General features: G+C 45.0%; 1 protein-coding gene across 26 annotated transcripts in view; it reads right to left on the bottom strand.

Annotated features, from left to right (window-relative positions):
• Window positions 1–17,327, bottom strand: part of LOC129862372 (protein-methionine sulfoxide oxidase mical3a-like) — a 166,322-nt gene that overhangs the window by 121,707 nt on the left and 27,288 nt on the right. For 25 of the 26 annotated variants that reach the window (XR_008760758.1, XM_055933956.1, XM_055933961.1 and 22 more), the window contains exon 2: window positions 2,083–2,360. The gene's annotated coding sequence lies outside the window, so the exon portion shown is untranslated. Of the gene's footprint in view, window positions 1–2,078; window positions 2,361–17,327 lie in introns of all 26 variants that reach the window. The other variant, XM_055933942.1, reaches the window with a different exon arrangement.

Below are 17,327 nucleotides of genomic sequence, written 5' to 3'. Positions count from 1 at the left end.
CCCGCCCTACCGTCAACCAATCATGTCAATGCAGAGCTTTACAGAGCCATCCGCATTGTTTCACAATTTGAGGGGAGTGCAAAAGAGCTCAATTGGGCCTCTGCGTGCCTCATCAATTGCGTCACACCATCCATATGGCGCCTCCGACCACATTTTCGGACAAGCATAATTAGCTGTTAGGGTTAGGTTTAGCTAAAATTCCAGTTGGTTCACAACTGTTGTCCTTGATGCGAAAGACACAGCCACGACCAATGACGAGCATCAATGGGTGTAACTTGATATAAAGAAACGCCTATATCAGAAAAGGCCCCTAATTGCGGTCTGCAAATACACCTTTCTCTTGTGATGCATTACGTTGAAATTGTACACTGTCTTTAAAAACGTTCTTGCGATGACGACATGCAAGAGATCTGTCATTAATTCATTGCTATGATCATTTATCTCCTGAAGAAGCTAGCCCTTTCCTTTCTTTATGTGCCTCCAAATGTTTGGATATACTGGTAAAGTTACCAGGTTGTCAGCTAGCTAGCCAATGAGGTAACAACTGAACAAAGTGTAAACAAATGGTTAACGACTCGCAAGTAGCTTTAGAACGGGTATGTATGTAAAATGCGGTCCCTGCGATCAGCTACAGTAAGATAAAAATGTAGCGCCTTTAATATGGGTCAGATCCAGATCTTTTGACCTGGTTGGGGTAGAAGCAATCCATTTTCGTTGTAGTAATTGTGCAACCAGGGCGCTATCGAATCTGAACTCGTTTTTTTCTTTAGAGCACTCGGAAACAACCGTACAGCGCGAAGCCTTATCATTACAACATATTCTGGAAGTTTTTTTCATAGTCACACACTGCTCTCAAAATAAAACCCGTGGTCCCACACACTGCTGCCTCCGTGAATTTCGTATCATGCAGATGATCTAATAGAAGTTTAGTTAGGCAGTACAATGGCAGGCACATGGACTCCTGGGTCTACAAAAACTCACACACTGACTCTCAGTCCAGCTAAAACAGTAGCCAGTTCAGTAATGTAAAGTCAAGTAAACATACAACTCTGATCTTCCCGATTACATTAGTTCCTATTTACAGAGCTATGATAGTTACCCGATTAGGGAATAAAACAGCTTCTATGAAAAATCCTGCTGTCCAATAAATGAAATTACTGTGTGTAGATTGCTGCATAGATTGCTGCATAATAACGCAATAATGATCTTTTATGACAATGTTTTGCTATGTAATGCTATGAAACAACCCTACAACAGCATATTCATTGGCAAGGGTTCACAACATTTCAAATTGCTGCTCTCACATATCTTAGGTTAAATACTGATTGCATTATGACCAAATTACCACACCACACCTGTCACATCACAGCACAGGACAAGGTCACTCCATAGGACCAAAAATACATTCAGCCACGACAACAACCGCTTGACTTTGAAGAAACCTGTAGTGCTTCCCATAGGGAAGGATAACATAATTGTCTCCATCCTCCCTCCAAGGACATTTCACATATGAGGGGCCTCCTGTCGGAACAGGTTGCCCTAGTTTATTTGCAGGGATTTGCTAATTAAACTAACCACAGTGGGCCCGAGGATATCGACTGACTCCAATTTACTTGAGACAGAGGGAGAAACCTTGCTGGGTGAGGAGCTAATAAAGAGAGCTCATAGAAAAGAGGAGTTTCACAACCTACTGTGAGGATAACAGTCATTAAGAAACATCAGAGAGGGATCCACATAGATCTCTGCAGGTGACATTATTTAACTGTCTCTAATTGCACTCTAACCAAACCACCCCTTTTTTGTTTTTTTTACGACATCTCTTTCCTTTGAAGATCTGTAAATTACAAACACAGAACAACTGTGAGATCTCACTGACTCCTGCAAACAAATGACTCACGTAAGGTAGACAGCTCTACACACATTCCACATGTAACAAAGGAAACATGCACAATGTCATCCCTGCAATCTTCAAAGGCATCTACCAGGTATGACATTGCTAATGATAAACTCACAATATCAGTCATGCAGCAAATATGAATTCAGTGTGCTGGATGTGTAGGAGAGAGTGGTGAGAGTACTTACAGAGGGAAGAGGCGCAGCAGCTGAAGAGCTTAGGTGTTTCCTCTGTCTGTGGTTTGTTCTCGTTCTCTCCCTCTATCTCTCCTTTCTTGTCTTCCCTTCTCACCACAGCAAGATGCTGCCTGGTCCAGTGCACGTTACCATGGCAATCTGAAAGGGGGGATTCTTACGTGACCTAGTCGCCGAGCTTGAGGATTGGCCAGACAGGGGAAAGGGGGCCCCTCCTCTCAGCGGTGACGTCACACACCCACTGGCTCACAAAGGGAGGGCTCCCGGGCCGCCTGTAAAGAAACACACAATGGGAAGTCTTGAGGAGGAGTGGGGTAATTGGAGCTAATGCACCAAGGCAACAGGGAGGACTTGACTGACAGATCTGAGAAGTATCTGTCTGTCTACTACTACTGAGCTGGGCTTTGTAATGGGGATGGCACAAAATGTACCCCCAGTGCTCCAAGCTGGCAGGGTACAGAAATAACACATGTTCAATAAGACATACCACTGGTCCCATTTATGGCAGCTTGACCCGCGGGCCTTACACAGGCTTACTGGGAGAGAGGCTATATATAGATCGCCAGAGAAACCAGACAGATGCACTGCTGTTCTTTCATTCAAAGCTATGTGTGATATTCTACGCTGCGTGCAAATGCAAATGCAAACACTTGAACAATGCACATTAGATACCTGTCTGTGAATGATAAACAATACATCACATGCTCAAGCACATACACACCCTGACAATGCATATTATAATATTCCTTTGACAGATCTCACCTATTACAGAACTCATTGAGTCTATACACTCTGTAGCACAGACCAAGACCTCTGTTCGCAGTAGGGTATAACAGCATTGATTGTCCTTGCATTCGCTGATAAACCGTATCTAACAATACGTGGTCCAGATTAATTTCCTGAATGAACAGATTACTGCACACTTACCTTTATCATAAAAATAAACTTGCCAGAGCCGCAGTTGAAGAGGAATACAAGCAAGAAACCCTAGTGACCGTCATAGGGCAGGCTGCTGGATCAGCATAAGTGCCATGATTACATAATGATAACAACCTGCTTTACATTTTCAGCCATTTTACAGTCAAGAAAATTGGTCTTGAGGCTTGGACCAAGCGCAGCTAGCAATTGGAGCGCAGTTAGCTAGTGGCTGGGAAGCTGGGAAAGAACATTCATTCCACTGTTCATGGCAGCAACAAAATCATTTGGAAAGAGGGTTGAGAGTATTTTACACTCCATCTGGGAAAGAGGGGCTCTTTGTTTATTTCACTGTCCCTCCAAATGATGACATATGTAAACTGTGATCGTGGTCCAGGGTACAACCTGAATGAACCAGACCACAGACACTGATGCAAAGATAATGGTCTGTGATTGGTCCAGTCTGCCAAACCAGGGAGGAGATGTGAAGTGTTTCTGGGACATCGGTAAGGTCATTGTGTTGTCTTTGCCAGGAACACACTTACTCTCAGAGCATCCATGTGCAATTCTTCATAGTAAAATACACATTCAATACCGTTTTTGCTTCCTACAGTATACATGCAATACTGTAATGGACCAATGACATTCCTTTCTGTAGCTTTGAATCGAAGCAAATAATAATAATCAATAGATTTAGTCAACAACATGTGGTTCCACTATTCTCCAAAGACATGGAGATATGTTAGTGATTCACTGCCAGATCCATCAGCTCTGGCTGCAATCAAGCTTGATAACCACAACAACAAATAAAACAGTTTTCCCAAGATCAGGATCACTCCACACAGACATACACAAAACAACAGTGTACTCTAGAATAAGGTTTAGCTAAACTTCCCAGGGTTTTCAGTAAACAATTAATTAACTGTCTGGTTATCTCTGATCTGTGTTTACCAGAGTGAACATACAGTCTCCTGATTGGCTAGATCTGGCTAGGGTCTTGTTGGAACAGTGACCGTCACAGCCAATCAGAGAGGTCGCTCAAACGTAGCACTTCATAGTTATGTATTATGCAGCCCTTTTTTACTTCTAATGCAATACTGTAGCCAGGCAGGTGGACTGTTAGGCCCCATTAATAAAACATACTGTGTCTGTGGACAAGGCTGTCCATTTCTCCAAGGCAGACAGACGAACAATATGGAAGTGTAATTCAATTTAAGATTAAGGAAACATTACTACAGTATATTCTACAATGTGATGTTTCTTTAAAATAATTTGTCACACTAAATAAACGCTTGTTTTGCGTTTAGATTGAAGGCCTTTGCGTTAGGTTCTAGCTTGTTGTCACAGAGAGAGGTAATGTTAGAACTATACAGACCATCCAACATTAGACAATCGCCTCAGCAGTCGAAGCACTTAGCCCTTGGTCCATCCTGTTGGTCACACACACACACACACACACACACACACACACACACACACACACACACACACACACACTCTATGGTTTTGATGAAGTTGATATAATAATTTAAAATCTATGAATAAACTGTAAATGAATGACCCTCTTCATCACAATATTAAAAGTCAATGGTAGGCATATACACTGAGTATACAAAACATGCTCTTTCCTGACTAGGTGAATCCAGGTGAAAGCAATGATCCCTTTTTGATGTCACTTGTATCGTATCCACTTCAATCAGTGTAAATTAAGGGGAGGAGACAGGTTAAAGAAGGAATTTTAAGCCTTGAGACAATTGAGACATGGATTGTGTCTGTGTGCCATTCAGAGGGTGAATGGGCAAGCTAAAAGATTTAAGTGCCTTTGAACGTCGAATGGTAGTAGGTGCCAGGCACGTCAAGAACTGCAACACTGCTGGGTTTTTCATGCTTAACAGTTTCCCTTGTGTATCAAGAATAGTCCACCACCCAAATAACATCCAGCCAACTTGACACAACTGTGGGAAGCATTGGAGTCAACATGGACCAGTATCCCTGTGGAACGCTTTCAACACCTTGTAAAGTCCATGCCCCGATGAACTGAGGCTGTTCTGATGGCAAAGGGCGTCGGTGCAACTGAATATTAGGAAGATGGGTTTTGCAAAGCATTTATTAGGATGGTGGGTTCTGCAAGGTTCTGCAAAGCATTTGGTTGTATCTGGATAGATTATTTTTTTGTCAGAGAGCCTAGTATCCTTTTTATATATTGTATGTCGATAAACCAAGCCTTGACATAGCCAGCCTTGATGCCAGGCCTGCCTCCCCAGCCATATTGCTTTACATATTGGGAGTCGGTAGGGCTTTGCTGTCCTCTCTAACGTGTGAGTGGGTGGTAGTGGGCTCACATTCCACTCAGGCTCTGAAGGAAAAATGTCAGTGTGTGTGGATCTCTGTTACAACTCCCTTCTGCCCTACTGGTGTGTGTTACACACACACACACACACTTCGACTGCCACTCAGACTTCCCACGGGCCAGAAAAATAAACAGCCGTATCACAGAATCAGAGGAGAAGGATGATCCACATAAACTGTGTGTTGAATAAGCATTGCATCAAGTGGTGGTTTAGAGAGAAAAATAACAGAGGATAAAGCCATTGTATTCATTATCTTACAATTGAACAAAGCTGCTTTTGTGAACGGATGTCCAGTCGCCAGTCATACAAGACATTTTTAACTGTGTAAACTGAGTTTAATTCATCTCATTGCTAACTGCTACAAATCTGACAGAAGCTCTACACTGGTCTCTGTGTCTGTGTGTGTGTGTGTGTGTGAGCGTGTGTGTGTGTGTGTGTGTGTGTGTGTGTGTGTGTGTGTGTGTGTGTGTGTGTGTGTGTGTGTGTGTGTGTGTGTGTGTGTGTGTGTGTGTGTGTGTGTGTCACGACTTCTACCGAAGGTGGCTCCCCTTCCTGTTCGGGTGGTGCTCGGCGGTCGTCGTCACCGGCCTACTAGCTGCCACTGATCCTTTTTTCCCATTTTCTGTTTATTGGTTTCACCTGTGTTTGTTTTAGGTTGATTGGTTGGGCTTTATTTACCAGCAGGCCCGCCTGTTGGTTGTGCGGGATTGTTTCGTTGTACATGTGTACACGTCTGTGTGTCACGGTTTTTCCCATGTGTTTTTTTTTTTTACTGGACTGTTTAAGTCCCCCGTGTTTGGGGCATTTGTTTGGGTTGGCGTATGTTCACCGTTGTGGTGCATTAAAATATTAGCACTACCCTGCAATCTCTGCTTCCTGCGCCTGACTTCTCATCCACTACACCCCGGACATTACAGTGTGTGTGTAGTCTATATCATCAACATGGATCTGACGCGTGTAGATCAGTGGTTCTCTATCCTGGTCCTCGGGACCAAAAGGGGGGTACATTTTTGTTTTTGCCCTAGCACTACACATCTGATTCAAATCATAAACTCATCATCAGGCTTTGATTATTTGCATCAGGTGTGTAGTGTTAGGGCAAAAACAAAAATGTTGTGTCCCCAGGACCAGGATTGAGAACCACTGGTGTAGAGGAAAGGCCTCTCACTACACGAAGCTCTCCTGACATCTCTTTTAGCACTCCACTGGATCATCTAGTACAGGAATCAAGGTGGAGCGCCCAGCATTCTGCATGAATTAAGTCAAAGTGAGCAACAAGCGTAAAACTGCTATTGAGAACTCTTGAGTTGTAAGAGACATGAAGAAGCAGTTAGTCCCAAGATGCCTCCCTGTCCTAATCGCTGCATGGGTTTCTGACACCTTTATGTAACATGTCATGATTTATGACGCATTGGATCCACTACTCATAGAAATAGAATGACTAGAACAGGAATCCCCATTCAAATCAATGACTGGAGGACAGAAAGTAAAGCAGGAATTGTACCAATAAAGAAGATCTGTATTACATTATTGCCCATTCAACTAATTATATTGCTCTATTTAAAGAACTGAAGAACGAGAAGTATGTTTGTTTACAGTAGATGATGGATAAGCAAAACACACAAAAACTAGGGGTCAATGAAATCTATATTTGGCAGCACAACAGTACAACTCATCAATGGCAGAAGTTTAGTACTGTATTTTGTTTAAAACAACTAGTGCTCTATAAACAACATATCAAGATTGAACCCCTTACGTATCCCCAAAGTTATGAGAGGAAACAAGCTATAGCGTGAACATCATTACAGCCAAAGGGATCTAATGGTCCAATGAAAAGCAGATTGGAACAGAACACACACATACACACACACACACAAATACATATGAACACACACACATGCACATGAACACACAACCGCCGTTGAGGCCCTCACACAGCATGGTACCATGCAGCCTTGCCTCAGAGCAACACAACCAGGCTATCCTCACTACTATGTATTTACAGAGGTCTGACTAATACATGTTTAAGCCAGCTCTCTGACAAATCAGGAATGCAACGGTGTGACAATATGCTGTGAGACCCTGCGTTACCCCAGAACCTGTGCTACAAAGGGCCTCCAGAGTGTTGTATTCTGTGGGGGATTTGTAGGCCACATAGGAACTATAGGGAGACACTGCCTGGCTTAGCTTGTTAGTTAATGGCTGCACTCCCTGTCATGTCTGATGTACATGGCCATGCCCCTCTCTGGGCGACCAGGCTGGAGCATCGTAAAGGGCTGGTGTAATAATAACAGCAGTGATACTAATGGGCATGCTCATCATGGGCAAGTCATCAGGAGCTCTGTCACGGGCCACTGAGCATGGAGAGCACACTGCACAGGCCTGCTGCTGGGACTGTCCACTGCAGAGCAGAGAGCAAGGGTACTGCTGCAGTCACCATGTGTTACTTAGTGGGACACACACACACACACACACACACACACACACACACACACACACACACACACACACACACACACACACACACACACACACACACACACACACACACACACACACACACACACACACACTAAAAAACAAACAAATAAAAAAGCAGATGTAGATGTAATTGCCAAACAGTCTGAATTAGTGACAAGGGGTTTGGGGTCATCCTGGCCGTGACCTCTTAATGCTCATTAGACTAAGAGGGCGCAATAGAGCGAGACATAGGGATTATTACATGATGCAACGTGACCCTTCCCTCCTTCAACCTGCTGTTTTTCTTCAATCTCCAAACCAATGTGGGCTGACAAGTTTGGTGTGACTGAGTTCTCTGGCATGGCCCATAGACATATCATCATTAATGGGAGCATTATGGACAGAAGGTATCACTAAAGCTAAACAAACACTCCTATGACATGAGGAACTCATCTTTCAAATATGAATGATATACTTCCTGGTAGTCAACAATTAACACACATGTTTTAGAAGATCATCTATTCAAACTAAAACAAATTCCACCAGTTCTTATGTCATTTAAGTCATCCATCCGATATCTATGTACACTGGGATTACAGAATTAGGACATAATAGATGCAGTTTCTCTGAAATTGTAACTCGTTGCCAGAATCCCATCAATATATTAAGCAACGTGTATCCAGGCTGACCTGTAACGTGAACATTTAATTTCATCCTGTGCTATCCAGACTAAACCTGAGACAACACGCTATAATCAACTCTAGTCTGTCTGAGGAGCCCAGAGAGAGAGACCGAGAGAGAAAGAGACAGTGAGACAGACAGACAGACAGGAAGAGAGAGAGAGAGGGGAAGAGAGTGGAGACAGGAAAGAGTCAGTCCCAGTCATTCTAAGGGCTGTGCTAAGTAGACAGACAAGCGGTGTGGCAGGGCAGGGCTGAGACAGCAATAAAGAATCTGGGAACGGCTTTACTGGGCACAATCCTCACATGGCCTAAGTCCTTTAATGGGTCTCTGGTATTGGTACATCTGGCCTGATGGAATAATAGATATACCCTATTCAAGACAGAGGGGTCAAAGGGTGTGGTAAGTGGTTCTGACTTGGATGAGTAACCTCTCCACGTTGGACGGTCCATACCTAAATATAAGTCCTGTACAAAATGACTGAGGGTGTCGAGGAGTTCATGGTAACTGAGGCCTTCTACAGTTATGCTCCTAGATGGAGGGGTCAAAGGTCCTGCTCAGTAGTCAGGTGTCAAAGAGTTCAGGGTAACTGAGAAAGCTTGTATGGTTTTCCTGGTGTCGGATGAAGGTCATTGTGCCCAAAAACATCACTGTATTCTAAATAACAATTTCATAGTTCTATGTTATTCTGTGGTGTGTCCTCTACCCACATTCAGTATCCTGGGTTGTATTATTAGGAACCAAATGAAAGAAAACAGACTTGAACTACCTGAACTTTTATTTTTTCAATAACAAAACGTTTTTCTACGTTGCACCCTAATGAATATGACCCTCTGATTCCCACCAGTCTTATGGTTGAGCACAGAGAGAGACTCAGAGCACATGCTGTTCCCAGCGTGCAGAACCCATTACAGGGTATTGATCAGGATGCATTAGTTTAACTCAACCAGCAGCAGAAGCAGAGATAGGCGTCGGAACACTAATTGAATAAGGAGCAGCTGTTCGGTTCATTTTGGTATTCCTCCTCCACTCATTTCATGTTGAGGACAGGGCAGTGGCAGAGCAAGGTTGGGACAGGACAGGAGAGTGGTGGTCTTAGTAGGATTTATAGACGCTCTTTCTGTCTCACTCTACAAACAAGCAGTGGATGGAGTACGGGGGTCCATGTTCTTACTATCCAATATAACTACAGTAATACGGTGCAGTTAAGAGCCCCTCATTCAATATCAATAATTTGAAATAAATCGCCGGATACAGTTGAAGCAGGCGTTTATTTTGACAGGCTATATATCCTGTCATGTGTGCTTGCTTGTGTGTTGGGGTGGTTTTGCTAGGGCATGTGTGTGTGTGCTATGCATGATTGTCACGTTCCTGACCTTATTTCCTTTGTTTAGTCTTTGTTTAGTTGGTCAGGACGTGAGCTGGGTGGGTGTTGTCTATGTTATGTGTTTCTATGTGTAGGTTTGTCAATTGGCCTGATATGGTTCTCAATCAGAGGCAGGTGTTTTGCATTGTCTCTGATTGGGAACCATATTAAGGTAGCCTGTTTGCACTGTTTGTTTGTGGGTGATTGTTCCTGTTCCAGTGTACCAGTGTTTAGTGTTCACGTTACGGGACTGTATCGTCTTCGTTCCTTTTTGTCGGTTTGTTGTTTTGTTCGGTGTTTAAGTATTTCCCATTAAATATGGATGATATTCACGCTGCATCTTGGTCCTCCTCTCTTTCACCCGAAGACAGTCGTTACAATGATATGTATACTATATGTATACTATATGTATACTGTATGTATGTGTATATGTGTGTATTTGTTTGTGTGTTCTATGTACTAAGCCAAAGCTTTATGTCTTTGTGCTTCTCTCAGCCGGTCAATCACAGGCTGACCGTCTGCTTCAACTCAAGGCACTACTCCGCCGACTGGCAAACAGGGCTTTAATCAGTCACCATGGCAACCATATCATCCTGCCGCTGGCTGCGTGAGGATCCACAGCCCTGTTGGCTGAGACAATGTTGGTGACCTCACTCCACTGGGAACACAGAGAAACATGGTGGAATACTGCACAGACAGACAGACAGACAGACAGACACAGCATGCATGCAAAAGCACACACACACACACACACACAGACTGTGCCCATCTTTTTCAACTGCTTTTCCTAGTACAGCACACATTGTTCACAGAAATCCATTGGCGCATGTCTGACTAACAATGAGTCAAAAGAAAGGAGAGATACCATTTAGGTTTATTTGCAGATGGCGTGTGTACAGAGACAGAGACAGCAGGGGAATGATAATAGGGTTATGCCCTGTCTAATCCAACCTAATGACTGAAGCTGAGTCACTGTGTCATTATCTTGTTCCATTCTCCTAAATGAATTACAGGTGAATCACATCAATAAACATGTCAATGCTAATATCAACTCAGGACATGATGAGGAATAAGCTTAATGGAATGATAGGCCTAGAATGGAGAGGAACAATTCCATATTCATTTAGCATCTCTGGGATCAGTTTAACCTTTAAGATCATAATGAATAAGATTATATGGATAGAGGAAGACCTGATTCTAAATCAGCTTTCCTAGTCTGAGACGCTTGATCCATGATGTCAGGTTAGGCGGTATGTTGAGTCACTTCACTTCCATATAGGCGATGGATGCATCATCTGGAGATGTCATGAGGTTGATGACATAATGGAAATACTTTGACCTGTACAGATTTAGGATATTAATTTGATCACTATTTTGTTGCTGAGAATTCACTGAAAACCCACACTAACACACAGTTATATTAACAGTATTGCACCTTTCATGTAGCTTACTTTTTGCCAGCTAATAGCCTAACAACCGATCAAGCAACATTATGGACTAAACGTTCAAATCCTGTTGCTGCAGGATTATTTTGCTGTCAAAAAATATAGGTCAAATTAAGATCCCACACCTGTATGTGTGTATGTGTTTATGTTGTTAATGAATAAAACACTGATTCATTTGTGATGCAGGTTTTTAGTGGAGTCTACTCTCAGGCGATATCAGTGATGCAGTGTAGCCAGCCAATCGTGCATGTGATGACACAGAGAGAGAGTAGTCCTCTGCTCTCACACAAACTCTCACACAAACTACCCACTCTACCCAGTGGGTCTTTTTTCTCTGTGTCTGTCCTCGAACAGAATATTAATTTCATTCTTGATCACTGCCAACTTGTCCCCTTTCTCCTCCCTCTTCTCTCTCTCTCTTTAATCCTCTCTCTCCCAATCTCTCCCTTTTTCTCCACCACCCCTCTCTCTACCTCGCTCTCCCTCTCTCTACCTCGCTCTCCCTCTCTCTACCTCGCTATCCCTCTTCTACCTCGCTCTCCCTCTCTCTACCTCGATCTCCCTCTCTCTACCTCGCTCTCCCTCTCTCTACCTCGCTCTCCCTCTTCTACCTAGCTCTCCCTCTCTCTACCTCGCTCTCCCTCTCTCTACCTCGATCTCCCTCTCTCTACCTAGCTCTCCCTCTCTCTACCTCGATCTCCCTCTCTCTACCTCGATCTCCCTCTCTCTACCTCGCTCTCCCTCTCTCTACCTCGCTCTCCCTCTCTCTACCTCGCTCTCCCTCTCTCTACCTCGCTCTCCCTCTCTCTACCTCGCTCTCCCTCTCTCTACCTCGATCTCCCTCTCTCTACCTCGATCTCCCTCTCTCTACTTCGATCTCCCTCTCTCTACTTCGATCTCCCTCTCTCTACCTCGCTCTCCCTCTCTCTACCTCGCTCTCCCTCTCTCTACCTCGCTCTCCCTCTCTCTACCTCGCTCTCCCTCTCTCTACCTCGCTCTCCCTCTCTCTACCTCGCTCTCCCTCGCTCTCCCTCGCTCTCCCTCTCTCTACCTCGCTCTCCCTCTCTCTACCTCGCTCTCCCTCTCTACCTCTCTCTACCGCCCTCTCTTTATTGCCTGGAGAGAGAGAGAGAGAGAGAGAGAGAGAGAGAGAGAGAGAGAGAGAGAGAGAGAGAGAGAGAGAGAGAGAGAGAGAGAGAGAGAGAGAGAGAGAGAGAGAGAGAGAGAGAGAGAGAGAGAGAGAGAGAGGTCTTATGTAAGCATGGTCAGCCATTCCCTGCCAGGCTCTGTTAACATACTGTAGGTAACATAGGAAGCAATGCCTTTTATTAAAACTCTCTCACAGACCATTCAGAGCTTTGTGGCTACAGGTTAGACAATGGCCTTAAAGGACACCACAGAAAGTAGACTGGACCAATTCCAATTCAAGATATTGGCCTGGAAGTCAGGGAGAGCACTGTGATGTATTATAGGTTCTAAGGAGACGCACTACAATAGCCATACCTTTCAATGTATTAAAAATAATGTTGTATAATCAGAGTTGTATGATCAGATGTTGACCTTTGCTAGGCCTTGACTGTCATCTCAGCAGACATCTTGTTATCAGGGATATTCACAGATTATATTTCATTTTATATTAGACTCAGACTAAACACAAGCCTGTTTACTTTATCAGCGCAAAACAGACAGAGGTCATGGTTTCAGAGTGCAGTGTTTGAATCGGACACATGGCAGCCATGACTCTCACAATCAAAAAAACTTGGATCCAGGTTCATCCCAAGATCAATAATCAAACACACCTCTCAAACACACCTCAAACACACACACACATACACACACACACACACACACACAAAACCAAAACCAGGTTTCGCCCCCCTTTCTCACCAGACAGACAACCAGGCCTGGGCTGGTATGTCTCCCTCGTCCCCAGGGCTAGGGCCTTCTCTTGGGCCTCTCACTGCTCTGCCCGTAATGGCTGTCAACTGGAGCTCCCTGCTTTCTCCAGGCTCCTGGTCTCTGTTTGACGGCTGAGCACCCGTCAATGTGTCTGGGACGCCACAGGACATGTCTGTCTGAAGGGTCACTGGGGCTGCTTTCGAAATGGCATCTTATTCCCTAGATAGTGCACAACTTTTGATCAAGGCTCTAGGGAATAGGACGCCATTTTGGACACACCCTGGGACAGTACCGAAAGTCTGGGTTACTGGAGGAGAGAGAGTCTTTTACAGCAGTCTAAACTTAGAAAGCATGCCTGTGCCTTCAGACTGTGTGTAGAGTGGGAGCAAATTTGGGTAGGATAATAAACAGATAGGATAATGCTGAAGCCAATACAAATATTGTCAGGTTGACTCTAATGAGGATAGAACAAACTGACAACAATAGAGCTGTCACTGTGTTTAATAAACAGGTTTTATTGCTCCTTGGTCTTAGTGCTCCTTGGTCTATGACTGGTGCTCTGTGGTGACTGGTGCTCCATGGTCTATGACTGGTGCTTTGTGGTGACTGGTGCTCCATGTTGACTGGTGCTCCATGGTCTATGACTGGTGCTCTGTGGTGACTGGTGCTCTGTGGTGACTGGTGCTCCATGGTGACTGGTGCTCCATGGTCTATGACTGGTGCTCTGTGGTGACTGGTGCTCCATGGTCTATGACTGGTGCTCTGTGGTGACTGGTGCTCCATGGTCTATGACTGGTGGTCTGTGGTGACTGGTGCTCCATGGTCTATGACTGGTGCTCGGTGGTGACTGGTGCTCCATGGTCTATGACTGGTGCTCTATGCGGACTGGTGCTCCATGGTCTATGACTGGTGCTCTGTGGTGACTGGTGCTCCATGGTCTATGACTGGTGCTCTGTGGTGACTGGTGCTCCATGGTCTATGACTGGTGCTCTGTGGTGACTGGTGCTCCATGGTCTATGACTGGTGCTCTGTGGTGACTGGTGCTCCATGGTCTATGACTGGTGCTCTGTGGTGACTGGTGCTCCATGGTCTATGACTGGTGCTCGGTGGTGACTGGTGCTCCATGGTCTATGACTGGTGCTCTGCGGTGACTGGTGCTCCATGGTCTATGACTGGTGCTCTGTGGTGACTGGTGCTCCATGGTCTATGACTGGTGCTCGGTGGTGACTGGTGCTCCATGGTCTATGACTGGTGCTCTGCGGTGACTGGTGCTTCATGGTCTATGACTGGTGCTCGGTGGTGACTGGTGCTCTGTGGTGACTGGTGCTCCATGGTGACTGGTGCTCCATGGTCTATGACTGGTGCTCGGTGGTGACTGGTGCTCCATGGTCTATTACTGATGCTCTGTGGTGACTGGTGCTCCATGGTCTATTACTGATGCTCTATGGGGACTGGTGCTCTATGGTCTATGACTGGTGACCTAGTGTTAGTCTGGCTGACACCTAACTGGATGTCTTCCTGACTTCAGAGTCTGGAAAGGCTCCTTGATGTTGTCGGCACGATGCGTTGGTAATGAAGGGAATGTGCTTTTTTACTGATTGGTTCTCCCCTGTGTCTTTCTCACTCAAACACCCAAATGCACAGCCACAAACAGCCCATGAGCGCCGCCCCCTTCCAATACAACTGTTGGATTTTCAAATCCAAACAGCGAGAGGACTCTACCCCCCCGGGGAAAAAAACTTGTTTGAGCTTGAATCAAAGCACACCAATTTCTGTGTGAATTTTGCACCAACAAATGGTCCAGACCAATGTGTCACATCTCTCCCTCGCTGTGTACCATGTGAGTCACATTAGCCAAGCTACTATAGTGTACCATAACAGATCAATCTTTAATGGAACTGACTGACTTCTTCAATGATTGGTGGGGATGTGGTAAAGTAATTGATGCAGCAGCAGTCTCTATCATTTGACAGTTTAGCATGACTTCCAGATCTGTTTGTGCTGTCTTGCTAATTTGGTGTGACAATGACCATAGGAGTTTGGTGCAGTGTGCACAACATACCTGGAACCAGGCTAAGCATGAATACCTATGGATGATGAACTGGAGTGAGGACAGTGTTGAGTAATGTGAGAATGAAGAAAACATCTAGGATCAGGTATGAATTCCCACAGTCATCCCTATCCAACCCCACTACCATCATCCTGCCACTCACGATCTCAGCCATCCCTCCCGTGCTGATGGAGGACTGCAAACACACACAACCAACGATCGGCTGCAGCTGTTCAGATATTGTGACAAGTGATCTGGGCTCAGCACAAAGGGGGCTTTTCAACGGGACTGGGAGACCAAGGATGAGAGAACAGGCTGCTCATCTCACAGGCCTGGCTAGCGATCCCCAGCTCTGGACCACTGTTCACCAATGGACTACATTGTTTTGGAGAGGCATGCAGGCACACACACACGCACGCACGCACACACGCACACACGCACACACACACACACACACACACACACACACACACACACACACACACACACACACACACACACATGTGCATGTGCACAAACACAAACACACACACACGCACACACACATATGTACACTTCAACTGCCACTCAGACTTCCCACGGGCCAGAAAAATAAACAGCCGTATCACAGAATCAGAGGAGAAGGATGATCCACATAAACTGTGTGTTGAATAAGCATTGCATCAAGTGGTGGTTTAGAGAGAAAAAATAACAGAGGATAAAGCCATTGTATTCATTATCTTACAATTGAACAAAGCTGCTTTTGTGAACGGATGTCCAGTCGCCAGTCTTACAAGACATTTTTAACTGTGTAAAGCGAGTTTAATTCATCTCATTGCTAACTGCTACAAATCTGACAGAAGCTCTACACTGGTCTCTGTGTCTGTGTGTGTGTGTGTGAGCGTGAGTATGTGTGTGTGTGTGTGTGTGTGTGTGTGTGTGTGTGTGTGTGTGTGTGTGTGTGTGTGTGTGTGTGTGTGTGTGTGTGTGTGTGTGTGTGTGTGTGTGTGTGTGTGTGTGTGTGCGTAGTCTATATCATCACCATGGATCTGACGCGTGTAGATCAGTGGTTCTCTATCCTGGTCCTCGGGACCCAAAGGGGGGTACATTTTGTTTTTGCCCTAGTACTACACATCTGATTCAAATCATAAACTCATCATCAGGCTTTGATTATTTGCATCAGGTGTGTAGTGAAACTAAAAAGATTTGGCATGGGTCCTGAGATCCTCAAAAGGTTCTACAGTTGCAACATCGAGAGCATCCTGACTGGTTGCATCACTGCCTGGTACGGCAATTGCTCGGCCTCCGACCGCAAGGCACACAGAGGGTAGTGCGTACAGCCCAGTACATCACTGGGGCTAAGCTGCCTGCCATCCAGGACCTCTGCACCAGGCGGTGTCAGAGGAAGGCCCTAAAATTGTCAAAGACCCCAGCCACCCCTGTCATAGACTCTACTACCGCATGGCAAGTGGTACCGGAGTGCCAAGTCTAGGACAAAAAGGCTTCTCAACAGTTTTTATCCCCAAGCCATAAGACTCCTGAACAGGTAATCAAATGGCTACCCGGACTATTTGCACTGTGTGTCCCCCCCCCAATCACTATTTTTACACTGCTTCTACTCTCTGTTTATCATATATACATAGTCACTTTAACTATACATTCATGTACATACTACTCAATTGGCCCGAACAACCAGTGCTCCCGCACGTTGGCTAACCGGGCTATCTGAATTGTGTCCCTCCACCTGCCAACCCCTATTTTATGCTACTGCTACTCTCTGTTCATCATATATGCATAGTCACTTTAACCATATCTACATGTACATACTACCTCAATCAGCCTGACTAACCGGTGTCTGTATGTAGCCTCACTATTGTATATAGCCTGTCTTTTTACTGTTGTTTTATTTCTTTACTTACCTATTGTTCACCTAATACCTTTTTTGCACCATTGGTTAGAGCCTGTAAGTAAGCATTTCACTGTAAGGTCAGCACCTGTCGTATTCGGCGCACGTGACAAATAAACTTTGATTTGATTTTCGCAATCCACTGGATCATCCAGTACAGGAATCAAGGTGGAGCGCCCAGCATTCT

The sequence above is a fragment of the Salvelinus fontinalis genome, chromosome 9 (genome assembly GCF_029448725.1).
Source record: "Salvelinus fontinalis isolate EN_2023a chromosome 9, ASM2944872v1, whole genome shotgun sequence".
Taxonomy (NCBI): Eukaryota; Metazoa; Chordata; class Actinopteri; order Salmoniformes; family Salmonidae; genus Salvelinus; species Salvelinus fontinalis.
This window is presented reverse-complemented; position numbering and strand designations above follow the sequence as displayed.